Source organism: Danio aesculapii, chromosome 5 (assembly GCF_903798145.1).
Source record: "Danio aesculapii chromosome 5, fDanAes4.1, whole genome shotgun sequence".
NCBI classification, from domain to species: Eukaryota; Metazoa; Chordata; class Actinopteri; order Cypriniformes; family Danionidae; genus Danio; species Danio aesculapii.
Window position 1 is genome coordinate 17,674,395 of NC_079439.1, and position 17,685 is coordinate 17,692,079.

General features: G+C 35.2%; 1 protein-coding gene across 1 annotated transcript in view; it reads right to left on the reverse strand.

Moving 5' to 3' along the window:
- galnt9 (polypeptide N-acetylgalactosaminyltransferase 9) overlaps positions 1 to 17,685 on the reverse strand; it is a 186,438-nt gene that overhangs the window by 76,496 nt on the left and 92,257 nt on the right. The gene's annotated exons all lie outside the window — the stretch shown is intronic.

Genomic DNA, 17,685 nt, shown 5'->3' on the forward strand with positions numbered 1-17,685 from the left:
TTAGCCTATGGACAATGACAGCCAATCAGAATCCATCCTGCTTTACTCTTAAATGCACTCTTGAAATGCCTTAACACTTAAAGGTGCTGTGTATGCAAGTTTGGTCTCTTCTAATAGCATAATATGTTTGCAGATTTTTAAGAAACATGCTAAGTGAACATTCTTGTTTCTCTAAGAAACAATGCTAAAGTCAGGTATTCTGCTTTGAAAATGTGCGCGTACACTCCGGGAATTCTGCGTGAGTGTGTCTCTCTCTTTCGCTCTCTCTCCCTCTCTCTTGCGCACACGCGCGCACCTGTTCTCTCTGTCTCGCTTCTCTCTCTTTCGGTTTTACATGTTCAACCCCCTTCAGATTGTTATTGGCTGAAGGATCGGTCAATAATCATTATAGTGACGTGGTGGCTTCTGCGGCCAATCTGAGTAGTCGCCGGGTGGGACGCCAGGACTTTTGCGTTCCTGTTTTGTTCTTTGTTTTAATCTGCCTCTTGTTGTTTCTTTTCTTTTGGTACTTTATATTGCTTTGCCAAAGTTGTTATTACCATCTTGTTTATTTTCATTGATTTTCTTTTTATTCTTCATTTGAGATCATTTGCTGATATTCTTTGTTTTCCCCAGGGGATTTGGAGCGTACATCACGTGACGTACATCCTTACATCACCTAGCAAACCTGTGTATAGACACACCAGGTTTAGGAGTGAAGGCTCCTTGCTTTTGATTACTTTGTTTTCAGTTAGGTAAAAGGGTTATACTGAGATTTTTTTATTATTTTATTTTTTTGGTTTTGTTATTTTTTTTTCTTTCAGCACCACTTTTGTCCTCTTCCCCTGCGGGGTTTATTGTTTTTGGGTTATTTTGTTATTATAAATTGTATATAATTTACCTTTTGTGGTTATTTGTCATTATCTATATTATTCTTCTTTTCTTATTACTATTTTCTGTTTATCTTTGATTTTTGTATAAAAAATTATTCGCTTTTTGGCAGTATTTTGATTGATGCATGGTTTTCTTCTTCTCCCATATTACACAAAATTGTCACAATATAAATGTTACTTCAGTCCCTAATCTAACATCAATAAGTCGAAACAGTGCCATACATGCCAGAACGTCTGTCTTTGTTTTGGTTCTTTTAATCCGCCCATTGCCATTTTAGCCAATTATATTTCAGCAATCAGCATATTTCATTCATTCAGCCAAGAGGTCTCTCAAAGTATGTACCAAAATGTGACCTCCGGTGCACTCTCAGAAATAAAGGTACGTTAGCTCTCACTGAGGTGATACCTTTTCAAAAGGTACAAATTTGTACCTAAAAGGTCAATATTAATACCTCAAGGGTACATATTGGTACCTAAAAACTACAAAAGTGTTCCTTTTAAATTTTGTAGGTACTAATATATACTTTTGAGGTACCAATATGGACCCCTCAAGTACAAATGTGTACCTTTTGAAAAGGTACCACCCCAGTGACAGCTCACGTACTTTTATTTCTGAGAGTGTGGACAGTAGCAAATTCTGAAATGAGACATAGATTCAGAGTTCCACATGAGGTGGTTATTCATCAGGAAATAATTTAAATATTATCAAAGTGAACATTTGGTTAGCGGGTTACATTGTAACCCTGTGTACTAACAACATGCTACGTGAGGAGATTTGCAGTGATAAGCAATTTGGCTGATTGCACCAGATGAAATAAGACAGAAACATCCAAATACAGCCATTCAGAAGCACTGAATAGTGCACTTACTGTACGATGGAATATGTTATAATCTAATTAATACACATTAAACCCCTTTAACATTATTAAATGCACATGCTAAATAACTGATACTGTATGTGTTGGCATGTTCAATACCAAATAGTTTATTTTATTTAAAAGATCTGGGGTAAACTATCTGCTGCTGCTTTCAGTAGTTTGGCAATAAATGCCATGTAAAATAGATTCAAACTTACATTATTAGCATTTAACCCTGAACAATGCACATGAGGTGTCCATGAGGTGATCATTGTTGGTTTATCCTGTTGTGTAGCTCCCAGAAATAGAAGCCGTTTCTAAAACAGGGTTCATACACATTTTTACTACTAAAATTCCATGACTTTTCAATGACTTTTCCAAAACTTTCAGGTAAATATTCATGGTCTTGTTTCGTGTTTCATGAAATGTCTATGTACACATGGTAAATAAGAAAAAATGCTGCTCAAATTCATTACAGCATATAAAAAAATATGTGACAATCCATGTAGATTATATTTATTTTTAATTCTGTAAAAATAGTTTTTAGACAGTATCTTGCTGTCTGTGTGAAAATTTTAGAAATGTTGGCTTGTGTTTTCACAAGACTTATAAAATAAGTACAAACTAACCTGTCACCCACAGTTTCTTACATCTGCATTTAGAGATTTTACCCCACATATAGAATGTCACGTAAAGGAACGGACAGCTCAATTTCAATTTATTTAAAATGTACCCTATCTTATCATCTCAAATATATTCAAGTAGATAATTGTTAAACAAATTTTCATGACTTTTCCAAAACATTTTGGGTTTATTTGTTTTTCAAAACTTTTCCAGGCCTGGAAAATGTTATTTCAAAATGTCATGACTTTTCCAGGTTTTCCAGGACCGTATGAACCCTGTAAAATATATATGTCAGGTGTTGGTTAGAACAAAAACTCTTTTTAATGTGGAAAATATTCCTTTTATCGTGTGCCAATACTTTTATTTAGAACATGACTTAAATCAGCCTTTAGGCTTGATAGTCAGACACGCTCCAGTTGATGTGTTCAATCTGGCAACCTGTGCTTGCACGTTTTGAACAAGGAGTGCAATACCTAGTTCAACCACTAGGTGTCAAATTTAAATACTGCATCTTTTTAACAGTTTTAACAGCCAGTATTAAATTCTGCATGTCATATGAAACTCAATTTCTTTAATGAGATATCACTTCCCGTGTTTCGTTTATCTTTGATGCATAATTAATGATGTTGACATGGTGTAAGATTCACATTTCACAACGTGCCTTTTTGAATTTATGAAAAGTAATGCAATTTGTATGACACACATACCTATTTGTAATTCACAAACGTCTCTTGCAAGCTGACACTGTAAATAACCCAAACAAATTAAATGCTACTTTCTCATTCATTTTATTCATCTAGTATACAGCGCCTGTGTTTACTTTTTAAAAAGCGGTGCAGGGAATAATCTTGGGTAGAAAATTGATTCTGTCATTTTTTTTGGAAATAAGCTTGTATCATCAAAACCAGTGTTGGTTTAAAAGGAGAACAATCAAGCCTGACAGAGTAATCATCACATATTGACATTTTCAGCAAAGGCAAACACAAGACTAGCATGAAAACCTGCAAAAACTTTACACCAGTCTGTCCTTTCAATGCCCTTTTTTTTGTGCCTTTTCATCACCTTGCAAACCATTTTTTGCAAACCTTGCAAACCATACTTTGTTATTTGAATGTACTATTTCTTCTTTCACTTTGTCCTTTTTTTAAGGTCACCCTTAAAAAGCTCAATCACATTAAGGTAATGATCAACACTGAGACATCAGTTTTAATAGGGCTATGAGTGTGGCTTTCAGAAAGAATGGCCTTCTGAGAGCCTTACCTAATGTAAGAGTTCAATTAAGACATAAAATAAAGTGTCTGTATATTGGTAGCATTTGGGACAGAGGTTATTTTATGGAAAAAAATACATTCCAAAATACAAAATACAAAAGAATACAACAATATATAACCCTGCAAACAAAAGGAAGTATGTGATATTTAACATTTTACTACCAAAGTGATCTTTTGTGAAAGCCTGGTCCTGAAATGAGCAAGATGGTGGGAATGTGAGGATGCACTGATACCGCTAACCTTGCACGAGGAACCATCCCTCTTGTGAATCCATCCATTCATCTTTCCTGTCCTTGGGCCACTGCCGTCATAACCTGGACTAGCTACATGCAAGATCCCAAAGGAGTCCTTTCTGGGCTATAATAAACCAGCAGTGTGCAGATACAATTCAACACGTGCAGTCGACTTTATTGGCTATCCTGTCTTATGCATGATGAAAAACAATGCAATTCTGATCATTTATTAAATAGGATATCCACATAGTGTCATTATAATAATAAATATGTAGTTGAGTGAAAACCTGCCAGTGCGAGATACACTTAAGTATGCTTATTGTCAAAATACTGAGGTGTTTGTGTCTTTATGTGTTTAAACTTTATGTGTTTGCACTTTATGGCAATCTGTCTCTTCTTAGCTAGTCGGCTAATTAAATTTCTTAGTGAGTTTTTGTTTATTTATGTTGTTAAATTGATGTTGTATGTAGCACCTTGGTCCTAGATAGACATTGTTTCAATTCACTGTTTACTAACTGTACATGGTTGAAATGACATTAAGAGTCTTCTTGACTTGACTTACTAACACTGTCGATACTTACTAAAAGCATGAGAAACTAGTGATGAAAAGGTGTAGATAGTTATTTTAACCCATTTGTTGAAACGTCCCCTTCAGAAACTTCCCTTTCAGACCTTGCCGGCTAATGTGATTAACAAAGGCTTGTGGTAGCTACATGCAGTTTACTGGCATTTTTTCCACTATTTAATAGCCAAAATACATAACACTAACATGTCAATAACATGTCTCTGCATTCTATGCTAAAACAGTTGCTGCTACAAGAAAGGAACTAGAGAAGAGAAAATGGAATTGAAAGGACGATTCAACAATTTGCCCTGTTTAGTAAATCTTGCCCTGTGTACTAGCCAGTCACTTGATTGTGATACAGTTCATCTGCATGTTAATACAAATATATAATCAACCAATCACATTAAAGCAACTAAGTACATCTAGGCATTTGGGCAAAGGTCAACCCAATCATCTGAAGTTCAAAGTGAGCATAAGATTGAGAACTGGTCAAAGTATTTCAGAAACTGTTGATTTAAACTGTTACTGGGATTTTCATGCACAACTATTGCTAGGATTTACAGAGAACGATCTGAAAATGTCAAAATATCCAGTGAACAGCAATGCTGTGTGTACAAATGCTTTGTTAAAGCCAAAAGTCAGAAAAGAATGGTTTGAGATGACGGAAAAGCAGCCTCAAATCAAATAACCTGAAATGGGCATTTTCTTTGGGCCCCTCAGTAACAATAATGATGCTCAAATAAAGACCCGTTTTCACTCAGTGGTACATAACAGTATGGGTCACCTTTCTCAGGCTTGCGTTTCCACTGCCAAAAGGGTACCAATGGTACACACAACATACATTTAGTCCCTATTTGGGGTTCAAAAACGAAATACGAATAAATAGTCCAGTCAGCGCAAACCTCTCATCTGCATCTTTATTCTTCACCAGCACATGTAACCTCTTGTTAAAAAGTAATTCCTTCATACAGAGTTCATAATAGTCCAAAAGATGATGATAGTTAAACATGGCAGTTTGTTCATGTTTTAGGTTACTGAAACAATCATTTGCTCCTTTGTTTTTCCGGTGCCCACATTATTATCATCAGCTCAAGAAGTTTGTTATTTCAAAAATAGACGCAATAGCAAACTCTCTGGAGAAAGTGAAACCGCTCGCACTTTTAGACAGGCTCGTAAAACAACAACAGGACATGGCAGGTGTTGTTTTTCTTTGCTTTATGGCTGTTCATCAAGACGATGATAAGGTTTGTTTGAGCGTGGGCTTGTTATTATATGTATATATTAGAACGGTGTAATGCCTCGGCTGTGTTTTTAAAAATGGTGCTTCCATTGATTTCATTCTACAGCTTGTCCACAAGCGATACGGTACAGTTTGCTTTTGGTACCCTTTGACTGTTTTTTAAACATGAAAATGAGTTCACTTTAGTGAATTGGCCGCCACAAACAGTGGATCTCAAATAAGGCACCAGCTAGAATGGTAGATTTAGAGCATAAAAATGTGCAACCGACATTTCTGCAGCAACTTTTTCAGCACCTTGTTAAATCTATGGTGTGAAGGCAATTAATTGAAATTAAATCTTGACTGAGCAAAGCTGAGATTGTGTGCACAGTTATGTGTTTAGTAGTAAATCTCCTCTGAAGGCCAGAGGATGCTCTCATGTAAAAACTCCAAATAGTTATGAAGATTTAACATAGGAAATCCCTACAGTATATCCATGCATTATAAACAAGATTTGACTGCTTTCACTGATTCAACATGACTAATAAACACACAACTGTGAATCACCTGTCAATCAAACAAGAAGTGGCCGAATAAAGATTGATACCAAGTTAGCAAGCACACACAAAGAGAAATACTGAATTCATTATATTTTCCTCGACTTTTCCATCTGAGTTTATAGTCTGGCTGCTAATATGCATACTGACTGACTGCAAGCAGGAACATAAATCTGTCAACCTAGTGCTATGAAAGGAAATGTTACAACCCACGCTCTGTTCACTGCAGGAAGTCACAAAAGGGACAAACAAAAGAAAGAGGGAGGGGAAAAATCATCAAAAAGTAGCTTTACAGTATCACAGTGCCATGACACACACACTAGAGGACTACATAAGCCCAACTCAAAACAAACATATAAGCTGCCACAGAAGACAGTGTGAAGGAGTAAACAGAAAAAAATAAGAGAGATAGATTCAGAACGTAAACAGAATGCTGCATTGCCTTCCCTAAGCTGAACATCCAGTGTTTAAAACTCTGCTGTAAAAGCTGCTAGTAATTGGTAGGATTAATTACAAAAGGGACTCTCTTTGGTAGGGTGTGCAGAAGGGCAGCAGTGATCAGATCCTTTATTACCCTGAGAATATGGCTAGATAATTACAATATAGATGAAAATATAAATGGAAATAATATTGAAGAAATCATTTGCACATTAGCAGACCAAACGTGACAACTGCTGCAACATTGAAAATAATGTTTAATGCATTTTATGTGTGTTCATGTTTGTTTGTTTTTTTCTAACATAATTTATTCATGTTTTCTTTATGGATATTATTACAAACTGGTGGAGTCTATAAATCTGGGATGTGAATTATGCAAATTAAAAGCATTAAATATGTTAAAATACTTTACAAAATACGTTTTTTTAAGAAACATTACCACCACCACAATAACAATAACAACAACAACAACAAAAACAACAACAATTTGTGTTGTTGTTGTTATTATTATTATTATTATTATTATTGTTGTTATTATTATTATTATTATTATTATTATTATTATTATTATTATTATTATTATTATCGTTGTTGTTATTATCGGTGTTATTATTATTGTTATTATTATCATTAAAATTATTACAAAATATTAGAAATTGTTTTAATAAAAAATTTTATTTAAATTTTAGATGTAGGATTTAATAAAAAATGAAATGAAATTAACAAATACTTTGCTTGGAAAATAACTAAATCAAAAATGTATACATATTTAAAAAATAAATAATAAATACTGTAACTGAAAAATCTTAATATAAATCCAAATTAGATGGAAAATTATAAAGACCTTGTTTAATAAAAAATGTTTTGCGCTTAGAAAATACCTAAAATAAACAAATAAGTACTTAAACAAGTGTAAGTACTCATTTTAAAAAAGTGTATAACTAAACCAAAAAAAGAAACCAAATAAATAGATAGACAGACAGACAGACAGATAGCCAGATAGATAGATAGACAGACAGACAGACAGACAGACAGACAGACAGACAGGCAGGCAGGCAGGCAGGCAGGCAGGCAGGCAGACAGACAGACAGACAGACAGACAGACAGACAGACAGACAGACAGACAGACAGACAGACAGACAGACAGACAGACAGATAGATAGATAGATAGATAGATAGATAGATAGATAGATAGATAGATAGATAGATAGATAGATAGATAGATAGATAGATAGATAGATAGATAGAAAAAATAACCCACTGATCCTACTGCACCCAACCAGTTCTGAGCTGGGATCGAACTGGCAGTTCTTTGTATGGGAGTCGTTGCTCTAACAAGAAGGCTAAAGACCATGGCCTCTAGTGTCTGTCGCTAGAGCAACTTTAGAGGTCAGAGAAGTGCAGTTTACCTGCATAGCACTTGCTAGCTGGCGTCTGTTACACTAACACAACACACTACTGCATTAGTGTACTATACTAAACATGATGAACAACTAAAAATGTCAGTTGCAAATTGAGATGCAACCTCGCACCTTAAAAAGGTATCCCACAATCCACACGTCTGTTCCTTAGAGCCAAGTTTTCATTCCTGTCAAATTAAATATGGCGTCTACCTTGACTAAAGTCCACAGGGAACACCATAAATCACTTATACTCTTATTCGAAACAATAAAGCACTGCACCCCGTGCACAGTCTCGGACAATTTGCTGAGTAAACGAATCTCTATCACCACTTGTGCTTGACTTGGCATGTCATCTTATGAAGGCAAGTCCTGCTATCTTCCCCGTCCTCCACCCTTTAACAGATCTTCCGAAAACACAGTCCTTGGAGATTAGCCCTCCATTCTCCACAACTGATGAAGCTCCTGTTTGACACATCTACAATTAGAAAACTTTCTCTCATGTACTTCTATCAGAAAATGAAATCTTGCCTTATTTGCGATGAAGATCCCATGAACTGCTTGTGTCTGGAAATAGTGGCTGGTTAAAAAAAATATAAAAAAAGGTTAGGCTAGGGCAAAATGTTCCCCAAAGCTTTTTTATTTCTCCTGTAGTAGGATGGAGGATTTAATTTTTTACATGCTCTTTTTAAGCACATTATGCATCTGTTGAGCAGCTTAGAAGCTGGGATAGATTTATCGCCTTTGGACATGTTGCAGCCTGTCACGGTGAAGCTATGTTAGCCTCATCCTGTTAAATGTTTTACTTTTTTCCCTCATAAATGTTTACGAAATGTTCCCAACAGCAAGTCCATCTTTCTCACAGCATCTGTATGGTTGCTTTGCAAAAGCACGTAAATATATAGAAAGAATGTGATTATGTTAGGATTGGGGATTGGCCATTATTAATGATTATTCATTAATCACTTAACAAAAATTTATTAATTACATTTTTTCAAGAAGCTAATTCAACTAATAAAATCTGAATTCCTTCCAATTTTAAGGTATATTCAGATCACATCTCGCTAAGTGGAAGTTTCTTAGACAGACTAAATCCACTCGTTGAATTTACACATTGACTGATGGTATTTAAAAATCACTATTTAAAACCTTGACTATAGCTTAAACATAATTTAAGTCAGGATTACAGGTCTCACACAGCCAGGCCTTTGGCTATTGTACAAACACCAGCTTATAGGGATAGTTTTTGGTGATCTATCCCTTTAAAGAGGCTGTAACAACTGTCATTATGCCCTGTTTCCAATGAGTGGTAAGATACGGTATGGTTCGGTCCGCTTTTTATGGCCGTTTCCACTGTCAAAGGGTAGCTAGCACGACAAAAGGGAACCAAAAGGTGGAGCTAGACGGGCAGCTGAATGCTATTGGTTTATAGAGATACGTCACTCACTCGTAGACAAGCAGGAGAATGAAACCAAAGGAACCGTCATTTTTAAAACACAGCCGAGACATTACACCGTTATAATATATACATATAATAACAAGCCATGGTCGGCCCGAGCTCAAACAAACCTTGCTGTCGTCTTGATGAACAGACATAAAGCCAAGAAGAACAAAGTCTGCTGTGTTCTGTAGTTGTTTTAGGAGCTCGTCCAAAAACGCGAGCTGTTTCACTTTCTCCAGAGAGCTCACCGCGTGTCTATATTTGAAAAAACGATCCATTGGTACCCTTTTGGCAGTGGAAAAGCAAGCCTGATAAAGGTGACCCGTACTGAATCGTACTGTACCATTCAGTGGAAAGGGGCCATTAATGACACTGGTGGCCATTAAGTGATTGCAGCAACTACTTGTTTGTGCTCAAACTCATGCAAGAGTTACATGCTTTCCTCTCAAAAACATTATACACATAACTGGTATGCATATGCACGATTCACATGTAAGTTCTAAATTCTTCAGCTAATTTTCTTCTGAAATACATGAAAGTGAGTGTTTAACTTGGAGAAGAATAGAGTAAATGTTCTCATAACATAAATGGTGTGCATCTTACGAGAATTAAGCACATCGTAGACATCAGTGTGTAATTTGCTAACCTTAAATGTTATTTTATGCTAGTAGTTATGTGCATTTAAATGTCTGAAACCTAAAATAAATGTTATTTGTTTGAAACATAAAAATGGATCAATCGTCATTTATGACAAGCACCACACATCACTTTCTATGCCTCAGCATGGGCCGTCAGATTTGAGTTTTAACAGTTGATGATGTGTGTTGTGAACGTTCTAATCACACCAGTGTGATCTTATATTTCAGGGAACAACCAAAGCTGATCACACCGGTGTGATTGTTCATGTGAAAGAGTTAAACTGTGGACCATATACATCACTAGAGAAGCACTTTTGTATAAAAATGCTGTTGGTATTGCAAAACCTTGTCAATTGAACCCGGTGTGAGGCAGACAATCGAGCTAAAGGTGAAGCACCAGCTGATTGCACGATCGCGCATATAGAAATCTGATATAATAATGTCATATATGCAACACATTTTTCGAAATATTGAGAAAATGTCTTTTGCACACTCAAGTTTTTTCACTCATTATGTAAACTGATAAAGGAGCTTCAGGTGTTTCTATTTAGTGTTGTTATACAGTTTTATATACAGTGTTGTTGCTTAATATTGTTTTATTGCATATGCATGTTATATATTAGTATATATTGTTTCATTGCATACAGTGGTGTTGATTCACTAACTAATAGTGTTCAGCAGTGAGTATAGCTCCACCATGTTGGTACTGTACTGTTGTAGGTCTACTTGGTGTCCTTAGTGGTGTCCTTGGTGGCTGCTAGAAATGCGGTATGGTAGGGTTTGCTATTTTGGTAACTTTCACAGTTAAAACAGAAATAAATGTGTATTGTACTGTACACTCTCAGAAATAAAAGTAAAAAATCTGTCAATTAACATAAAAATCTGTCATTTTTTGTTCCTAGCAGGTGCTTAAAGGTACATATAAATACCTAAGTACTGAGAAGGGATCTCTGCAGATCTCACATGGTCGCCTGCTGAAGCTAGGCAGGGCTGCGCCTGGTCAGTACCTGGATGGGAGGCCACATGGGAAAGCTGGGTTGCTGCCAGAAGTATTGTTAGTGAGACCAGCAGGGGACGATCAACCTGCGGTCTGTGTGGGTCCTTACGTCCCTGTATATTGATAAGGGGGTCTATACTACTCAGTGAGCTCCGTCTTTCGGATGAGACGTTAAGTCCTGACTCTCAGGTCATCCTGACCCATTTGCCCACTAGCCTCTGTCCATCATGGCCTCCTAACCATCCCCATTTTATAATTGGCTTCATCACTCTGTCTCCTCTCCACCAACCAGCTGGTATGTGGTGGTCCAGCGTTCACATTAAAAAAATAAATAAATCTTTGTAAGCCTTGGTAGACAACTTGGGGGGTAAATGGGGACACTCCTACATGTATATTGGGAATTTTACAACAACAAAAAAAATCTTACATACAGCCTCTGTTTATTATGCCCAATACCTGTGATCAAAAAAGAAAGACTAATACATATACACAGATTGACGGACAGATGACCACACTGATAGAGGACGCTTTCAGCAAGGTTGAGTAATTTGATTACTGAGTGGGTCATCACTTAAAGGCACTTTATTTACTCTGACCTCAGTGTATCAATGAAAACATTAATCAATAGAGCTTTCACTGGGCTGATCTTTCCAGCGGACCATAAGAAAAGAAAACCTCTAAGGACTCAACCCATTGTTCCTCCAAATGAAAGCCGTGCACTACTGGATTCAACGTTCGAGTGTTTCATCAAAGGTGTCTACATTTGTAGCTTAGAAAAACGAAATAAATCAAATTTGTTATCCGACTGGTACTTGTATAGTAAGCAACTAGTAGTACAGTTAATACATGAAAAAATATCAAGTTAAGGGTCTTGCTCAAGGGCACAGGATGGTAGTTTATAGATCCCTTCCATTATGCAGTGTTTGAACCTACAACCTATTGATTATCAGATCGAAATTTTACCCACTAGGCTAAATCACTGTTTGAAAATGGTTTTAAAAGTGTGGTTTACTAAACGGTTTAATTATTATCTGAAGCAGTAGATCAATACCATTTGTACTGTATACTTTAAGAGATTTAAATCCTGTCATCTTTTAACTCATCATCGCTCCACTTGTTCTAAACCTGTTTGAGTTTCATTCTTCTTTTGATTGCAACAAAAAAAAAGTATATTGAAGAATGAAAGAATATTTCCTACAGTCTCAGAAAAAAATGGTACAATGTTGTACCAAAGAAGGTACAAACCCTTGTCACTGGGGCAGTACCTTTTCATGAAACGGAATTTTGTACCATGGGAAACCAAAATGTACCTTTGGTTTTTAAAACCTGCAGATACAATATTGTACCTTCATCAACTGTACAAATGTGATCCATGAAGGAACCACTACAGTGACAAGACACTTTGTACCTTAACAGTGTTAAATGTGCTCCTTCAAGAACTATTTGAGGCATTTTGCTATATCCAAAATGTGTTAATTTATTTTCAGTAAATATAAAACATCAAATACATTTATTAAATGATGTTTAAGTTTACAAAAAAAGTTTATTTTTGTGTAAATGCACCTTTTCAGTTTACAGTAAAGAATAAAAAGCAATTTAATCAAAATATCTTTTTTTTCTAAACATTTCTAAACACTAATTCTAAACACTTTTCACAAAAATGTTACAGCAATACATTTTCCCATGTACAATGTAAAACTTTTTTTCTCTCCAATTTTCACACAAAACCTTTGTAATCACAAAAGTTCATTTAATTTACTTAATTTTACTGTAGAAATAGAATTATGCAAAAGTATTGTAACGAGATACGCAAAATGTTTGATTAGTTTTACAATGCTCAAATGTCTGCATGAACACTGCATCTGCAGGATTCTTGGCAGCTCACGTGCGTAGTGGAAAGTAAACCCCAAAAGGTGCGGATATCAATAATAAAAATGTATCTATCAGAAAATGCTTAACAAACTTTATTTAAAATGCCTTAAATGTTTAGTAATACCTATAGTTTTTTTACCAGTTGTTTTGTATTATAGAACTTAATAATTCATGTTTATACGTTTCTTTAAACATATGCTTTTAAATGATGATGCATGTTTTAATATGGAAATTATTCATTAAATCAATTTGCCTTTCCAGTAATATCTATTTTCATAGATATTGTAATAAAGAAGAAGTTGTCCAACACTTATGTACCTTTTTATGAGAACAATTGTGTACTTTCATTTCAGTTGTACCATAAAAGGTACAGAACAGTATCACAAGAGGTCTTTTCTGTACCAAATAAGTTAAAAATGTTAAAAATAAGTTTATAATTGTACAACTTTCACAAAGGTACAAAACTGTTCCTTAAGGAACATCATTTGTACCACCGTGTATCTTTTTTCTTAGAGTGTATAATAGATGTCAATGGTTACTTAAAATATCTTGAATTTGGTTCAAAAGGAAAAAGAGACCACTTGAGGGTGAGTAAATCCTGAGTAAATTATTATTTTTGGTGGAGTATTTCATGAAATGTTTTTTATATGCATTCATGGATTTTTTAGGCTATCTAAAGATGTTCCTTACAGTAAAACAAACTATTTTAGAACTGTATCTATGATCTTTTATGAAAAAAAAAAAAAGAAAAGAAAAGTGTGGGTTTATTTCTTAAAAAGAACCAAAGTAAGAAATTGACTAACACACTAATATGGAAAAGAGTGTGAATTAGAATAGTTCTGTATCTAAGCAGATGTTCAATACAGTGTGTCATCTGTATGTGATAACTGAAGAAATGTAGGTATGTGATCCTGGTAAAATATGTCATTACTGCCTTTTTGTGATTTTTTTTAATCTTAGATGTGTTATTGTGAACTAAAGACCTGTGCAGTTTTCAGTTAGTCTTCATCCACAACTGAAGACTTTTTTTGATGCTGCTTTACATAATTGTTGATTCACCTTTCACCACACTAATCCACTCGAGCGTGATGAAGAACTTCCGATGAAAAATCTGAAGTGATTAGACATAATAAAGTATGTGGGATGAGCATTTCTGAAGTCAAATAGAAGTACAAACACTAAAGCTACTTGCAAAATGGTGCTAAAAGCTCACAGTGACACATTTACTGCCAGGTCTCCACTTCACAACTTGAACAGCACATTCCTCAATGGTATGTTTTTACTTTGCAGTACATTGTGATTTGATATAGTTGTATAATGTATGTCCATCAGTGTCTTGTTGCTGAAATGAAAAGAAATACCATTACATTTCAAGAAAATTGAGAGAAAATACGAAAACACAGTTAAAATAATATTTTGTGACTGTCAGGATGAAAGTGAAATGTGAAAAAAGTATCCCTTTACAGCATTACATTTATTGTAGATCTGTGCTTGTTGTATCAGATTGTTGCTGACCTTGTTTGTTTTAAACCTGAGAATAATAACCAATCATACATGATTCTGTTGAGCTTACAGTATAAACACAATGGTCAGAGGCATTTACTCACTGCTTAAAAAACAAGATTTTTTGTGACAAGCACTTAGTCACTAAAATCTTCACTCTTTAGAATTATATCTTCATAAACAAACAAAGTGCAGATAATGGGTGCTATCATAGACCTGCCATAATAAGGCGCAAGACGTGTATGGCGCGATTTGTTGCTATTTTCAGACCAGCGCAACAATAATTTTCACGTTTTGCACAACGTTGTTCGAATAGCAAATCCATTTGCGTCACTTTGTGGACTCATGAGTGTTCTGGTCTAAAAAGAAGGTGTGTTAAGGCGCATTGTTGGCACGTTGCTATTTTGAGGAACTAAAATAGACTGTAATGTGCCATTGACCAACTAAAATCTGTTCTCAAGTCGAGCGCAGAACGCGTTATGCGCCGATGCGGGTCCAAATGCTTACACATTGCTTAATACACAGAGGATGTACAGCAATAAACAAATATCTTTACATATGAAAAAAATTGAGGATTAAAATGTTACAAAAAATATTATTTTCTACATAAATATAAAAATCACTACCTCCGTGCCTTCTTAATCTCAGAGGGTTTATTTCAGTTTATTCATGACAATTTGCATTTGTATAATGTTATTATTATTAATAGTATTATTTATTATATGCATATTTATATTTGTTTTAATAAAAACAAGTTTAGATTTAGATCCACCTGTCAGGTTTTGGAGATGCATGCATAAACATATGAGGATAAAAATAGGTTGTGTGTTTGGATATAATTTTTTTACCACACTTCGTAAATTATTGTTCAAATCTTTGCACTTAACAAACAAAATTAAATATGTAGGCTAATAGATGTCTTCACTAGGGTGAGTTTCTGCCATTTCATTTCCTAAAGTAAAGGAGTAAAGTCAAGAGTGAAAGTAAAGAGAATGTAAAGAGGCTGAATGGAGGAGGCTCCTTCTTTATCTGCACGCTGCAGATGGTCTGTTGTACTGTTTTCTCGCCAGTAAAGTGTTCAGTTTTTTTTAACAAAGTCTGCCATGTAAACAGTAAATACGACATGGTGCAATGCAACTGACTCACTGACTCTTATAGGGAATGGGAGATGAGACTCTGATTGGGTTAATGCACATTACACTCAAAACACACCCATAACTCATTAAGAGAATAAGTATAACCTTGTTAGACCATGCGCAGAGCTGCAGACCGTATTTTTCCATTAAAATAGCAAAAGTGGATTTGGACATGCGCCCTTCGCATTAGACTTTGTGCTTAGATTGTTAAAATAGAGCCCACTATGTAATTATTAGGCTTATCTAACAGCTTTAGAAATTATAATTATTTGTAGCTTTTCTGAGCTACTTTTTAAGCCACTCTTTTCATTTTTTTACCAATTGATCTTCACAAATTCATAAAGTAAGTTTCTATTTTATTTTTTTGCATAAAAGTGTCTCAAATAAATGTGCTAAAAGAGAAAGAGTTAATGTTCTTTAGATTAAGCGATTATGAATTCTGCTGGATCTCTGCACTAATTACAAGATTTACTGGAAATAAATGTGAATCCACTGAATCATTATTTCGTAATTAAGCTCACTGTCCACATCAGTGTGTGACCTGATTACTAATTATCGAATCTTTGCTGCATTGATTTTGAAAGTGTCTCTCTAATCAATAAGCATTTGTGTGGTACATGTACAGTAGGACATCACCGTATCTTATGGAAGCTGCTTCTTCACAGCATCACCATGGAAACCACCATTTCATCTCTTTGAAATAATTAAATGAAGATTTAAACTGATCTTTATATAATCTTACAATTACAGGCTGAATCCGAACATCCAAATACATATTTTTAGTTTGCCACTGCAGTGAGTTCTAGCACAGTTATGTCTATATATCATGTAAAAATCTTACAACTTACACAGTAAAAAACGATTAGTTTACTTAATTTAAAAAAGTCAGCATAATTAGCAGAATTATTAAAATGAAGTCAACTTACTGTAACAGTTAAAACGGATTTACTTAATTGATTTTTAAGTAAAATCAACTTGTTACTGTGCACTGTAAAAAATGCTGGGTTCCACACAATTGCTTCATGTTGCCCCAACACAAATCAATTAAGTTAAACTAATTGTTTTTACTAATTTAAGTGTTGAACATGAAACAATTAAGTTGTTCCAAAAAATCCTTGAGAATTGTGTTGTTTCAACTCATATTTATTAAGTAGTTTAAACAAGTGGCAAAAATGATTTTTTTGTGTGTACAGATGTTTAAAGAATAAAGTATATTTGGCATGCTATCCAGGGTGAGGGCTCTGAGCTTGGGGAAAAAAAAACAAACTTGTGTTATTCCTCTTATCAAGAAAGGGAGAGATATTGGTGTTTGAATGAAGTGTTTAGTCCGGCCCCAGAATGCTCCCCCCAGGTAGATAGTGTTTAAGAGGTGAGGTGTTGGGGTGCTGGAGGGATGCTAAAGTCATGTGATAATGCAGGTAGGATTACTTTGGTATTTATAGGGGATTGGCCTAATGCTTATAGGATAATAGAATGATTGTCAATCATGTGTTAGAAATGCTGAAATTTGTTTATAAAACATCACTAAGGGCGTACTCACACTATGTACAGTGGCCTTGAACCGGGCCAAAGCACGCTTGTCCCCCATCGCAACTCCCCTGACAACCCGCACTCATATTACATAAAAGCCTGTGCACGCGTACATCATCGATGATGCGCTATTCAGTAAGCGCTTTTGCTCAGCACAGTGGCGATTTCTTTAGCTATATTGTTTTAGTCGTTTGATATGCAGTGACACGCAGTCAAATATTTTGCCAAACAAATCTGTGACTTTTGACGCTCATAAACAATCATAAAGTCCTCATGCTGCAGGAATTAGGAGGTTTGCTGAAGGTGCAGCTGCCGTGCAGTGAGGGGTTTGTGTCTTTAATAATCTACGACAGCTAGTGTTCATTGAACAGTAAGAATGATTAATATATCCATATGAAACAATCCCTTAAAAGTCACGTCTTGTCTTCAGTTTCGGGCTCTGGCACGCTTTGCACTCACACTATAAGCACACCGCGCCAAAGCCCAAGTGAACCACGCTCTGAGTCCGATTAAGAGCATTTACACTTCTCAA